This window comes from Thunnus thynnus, chromosome 15, assembly GCF_963924715.1.
Source record: "Thunnus thynnus chromosome 15, fThuThy2.1, whole genome shotgun sequence".
Taxonomy (NCBI): Eukaryota; Metazoa; Chordata; class Actinopteri; order Scombriformes; family Scombridae; genus Thunnus; species Thunnus thynnus.
The window spans coordinates 19,970,275-19,974,652 of record NC_089531.1 but is presented as its reverse complement, the minus strand read 5'-3'; the positions used below and the strand labels follow the sequence as shown (position 1 = coordinate 19,974,652).

The window sequence follows — 4,378 nt, the reverse complement described above, 5'->3', positions numbered from 1 at the left end:
ATAAAATATGATATTATCATGTCTGTATGTCTGTGAAAAGCTGGCAAACTGTATGAATGATATAAATGAGCGGATGTCCAGATTTGATTTGAATATTTTAATAGCATGGATAAGCAAGAGTTATTTTGGACTTTTAAACTCACGTCAGTTGTGTCAAAAGTGAAAGGATTTATTTCTAAAGCAGCCTATGAGAAACTATTGTGTGTGCACGTCTATGTCTGTGCTTTATGTTTGTGTGGTAAATGTGGATTCTTCTATGTCTTTGGGTGGATGCATATGCATGTTTATGTAGAGCACATTGACTCTTCTTGTCATGAAGTGTGCTACATAGTTAAACATCACTTTACCGTGCCTTGCAGTACAGCACTACTGCGCTTTATTGCGCAGTCGACGCAGTCAGGACCCGCTTGAACAGCTTTCAGCGTCCCACAACTCCTGCGTGTGAGAGTCTTTCATTAACACACAGCAACACAGCGGCGGGCTAGCTAACATGTCAGACAAGAAACAGACCGTGGACCTGGGTCTACTGGAGGAGGACGACGAATTTGAAGAATTCCCAGCCGAGGGTAACTAATATAGTTATTATTTTACGTAGCACTGCTTTGTTTGTCTTTTACCGACCGTCGGTAACTGTTGAGATATGACGATGCTCGGCCCTGCTACAGTGACTCAGCTAGCCTAGCCATGTTAGCATTAGCTAGCGGCATTGCTACTAAACATGGCACAGCTACCTGATTAAGCTTACTGAATTTGTTGACTCGTGTAACGTTAGTTAATGTTAATGTCATATTCAGTATGCTTTGACATTTTACATTTATCTACTGGTTACTCTGCCAGCACACAGCAACTGTAGCTCACCTACATTAGCTGTAGCTAGCTAATGTTAGCTTGTAATCTAACGTTAATGCGAGCCAGAAAGCTAAAATGTTCAATCAAGTAGTACAAGGGGACTTGAGCACCTGTTGTATTTGGTTTTTAACGTAACTTTTTTCATGTCTACTTGACAAAAACTGTCGATATATGATATGCAATCTTTGTTATTTAATGTTGTTGAATTTCCAGACTGGACGGGGCTGGATGAAGATGAGGATGCCCATGTTTGGGAAGACAACTGGGATGATGATAATGTAGAGGATGATTTCTCAAATCAATTGAGGTAATCTGAAAAAAAGAAGAAATCAACAAAATGCATGTGTATTTACACTGCCATGGCCTGGCAAGTGTGTCCAATGCAGTAGACCAAGCAAATGTTATGGTTCAGAGCACTAAACCAATCAACAAGTAACCTTAGGCTCATTATTGTTGTTATTCATGGTGTGTGATGATACTGCAGTTAATATAATGCAGACCAAAGTCTCTTGCATTAACTACAGGAAATGAGACACACAGCACTTTGATTAATTTTGTGACATTTGCCAGAAACCTCTGATTATAACCAATATGTATCTAGATAAGTACAAGTTTGATTGACAGAGACATACACCCCAATCATTTGTAGACAGTTATGGAAAGATTTGACATATGATTTTATTATTTTAGTGTTATTAATAAATTGGGAGTGAGTGGGGGACCGGATAAGCATGTTAAGGAAAAACCCACAAATAAACTGCAGTTCATATTGAAACCACAGTATTACACAGAGAAAAGTGCTTTGTACTGACTTGACAGGACCAATTAGTCATCCCAGTGATCATGGACATAGTTCCAATTATTGTTAATCTTCATGGGAGTTGATGAAATACTGACATCAATTTAATATTTCTACTATTAATATTTTCAGCAGCGATCAAAATCATAACAAAGCTACAATTTCTCTAAAATAGCAATTAAGTGATGTAACTTTATTATATTTAATATCATTTCTCTAGAAACAGATTGCAATGGAATTCAAAATATTGGAAATTCCAGTGCGCAACATGTGGTATTAGGGTTGGCGTTAAAGATTCATTTTAAATGCTTGACTTGTAGGACGAGTGCTCTGCACATAACCAAAATGCCTTTTTTAGAAAGCTATTTTTGTAAATTTATCTTTTATTAAGATTACTGAATCTTGCAATTTGGAAATTCAAGTACCTAATATTGCCATTGCTCTCTTTGATTTTTACTTCTGCAGCTGTTGTGCAGATGCTCTTCAGTAGTTTAGGTTTGTTGTTCATTGCGTGGGCTGCTGCATGTCTCAGTTGTATATGAAAATATGCTGTAATGCTTCTAAAACACAAAAAAAACATCCAACAGTAACTTAGTTTTTAAGTTTAACAGTGTTAAACATTTAATGGAGTAGAGCATTACACATCAAAGTTGTCATCATAGGATCTGCTTTCAGTGCTTACACTTATTGAATAATCAATAACTGCTGATAAGTGGCTGGTCTGTTTTTATTTGAGTACACTTTAGAGAGTAACATGGTATTGTTTTATTTAGACCAATTATGATAGCCATGCTATTAAGTTGTTTCTTAAAGATATCATTATTGTTAAAGGGCATAGCTGCTATATGTGTATATATGTAATCATCAAATCCATAGCTGCAAGCATTATGCAATATTTATATATTTTTTCACTCCCTTCTCTTAATGGTTCTCACAATCAATAGCAGAGGGTACTTATGCCTCAACCACCCACCTGTAATCATCTCTGCTGACTTGATCTTTCTATTTTCCTTTTCCTCCCTACAGAGCGGAGCTGGAAAAACATGGTTACAAGATGGAGACGTCATAGCGGCTGACATGGCCTTTCACTATTCCATGACATTGGATATGGACATTTGGATTTGAATATTACTTGCCGATTACAAACCACAGGATGAGATTTAAAGGTGTTAATTTGTTTTTTTTTTCTTTGTAAGAAATGTCAATGAAAGTAAAGTGTTTGGAGAAAAAAAATTCCTTTTGAGTGTCTTTACTGACCAACTGAACTGCAAATGTTTAGGTGCCGTTTAAAGAATATTTAATCTGATATAAAAACTGGCTCTCGTCATCTAGCCTGAAGGAACTGGATTGCATTTCTTTTGTAATCACATGAACTTTGCTAAAATCTGCAAGCTCTAATGGTAGATGAATCAGTCAAAATTGCCTTCATGCCTCCTATTCATCCGGCATAACCACTGGCTAAATTTAACAGATGCTTGAATGGTCATTACCAGAAATCTAGCCCATGTCCTTCCATTTCAACTAGTCCTTGGACTGCTCTTATTCTCTGATGCGTAAACTAAAATCCATCTTTGCAATTATTAATTTTTGTATGAAAGATGGCTCAGTATTTGGCTAAAATATCTACAAATTACGGTTCTTGTAAGAGCTGTTGATCTCAGAAGCACACCTGCCAAGTCAACCGCAGTCTACCTGTAATGGAAGGCTTGTTGTCCTATGACACATTTCAGATTTATTTTGGACTACATGAATTTTGCATGATGATTCTCAAGTTCAAGTGCTCAGCAGAATTTTTCTGAGATATTCACGATCGTTACCTAACGACTATACTTTTATGTAAGCCTCTGTTTATTGAAACTGTCAAAGTGATGTCTGTGTGAGGGAGACGGAGAGAAAGAGTGTACACAAGGGGAAATGGAGATGTACATAAGCTGTGCACAGTGGAAATACACAATGCAAACAAGTGTGTTCGTAGTGCATACTACACACATACAGAGGCAGTTCCTCTGCACTGTGCTGTATAACAGCCCCCTTCCCTTTCAGCCCCACAGCGCTGGGCCGGGTCCCTGAAGGAGAGATTATCCACTGCCGTGTTTGTCAGAGGCAGGGAGGGGGTCTCAGCATGGGGCCTCCCAGCCTGCCTTGCCTGGGCCTGCCCCTACTGCCAGCCAGGCCCTTCTCTTCCGCTTGGCACAGCGGGGATTCTCGTACTGAACCAGAGGCCAATTTATCCCCGCTACACTCCCCCGGCAAAATGATTTCTCTCAGTGTTTTGTCGACTCTCAGTCCCAGGGTCCTAATGAGGTGAAATGGATGCCAGTAAGACCAAGGCTGCAAGAGCAGCTTTCATCCTGAAAACAACATCCATCTTCTTCCTCCAGGAGTGGAAAGTAACCTAAATATATTTACTCAAGTACTGTATTTATGTGCAATTTTTGTAGTGAAGTATTTCCATTTTATGCAACTTTTACTCATTTTAGAAGAAAACATACTTTTTAAGGCATCGTAGCTATAGTACTATATAGTAATAGTGAGTTTCTGTCAAGAATAAGGTGTTAAATGCAAGACAAACAATAATCAAGTCCTAAAATCTGCCAGTACAATGAGATACTGTCAACACGTTTCTAATAGAAACCATCTTGTCTTAAGAATTTTCTAGAAATGATTGTCTGTACTTTAAAACAACTTAAAACATGAAAAAAATAAAATTGATCACGGCACTAGAATCAT

General features: G+C 38.0%; 1 long non-coding RNA gene across 1 annotated transcript; it reads left to right on the top strand.

The window, feature by feature from the left end:
* Positions 1-414: 414 nt before the first annotated feature.
* LOC137197805 (uncharacterized) lies at positions 415-2,881 on the top strand. The gene is made up of 3 exons (XR_010931507.1): positions 415-566; positions 1,063-1,156; positions 2,675-2,881. It is a non-coding gene; the product is annotated as an uncharacterized lncRNA (long non-coding RNA).
* The last annotated feature ends 1,497 nt before the right edge of the window (positions 2,882-4,378 follow it).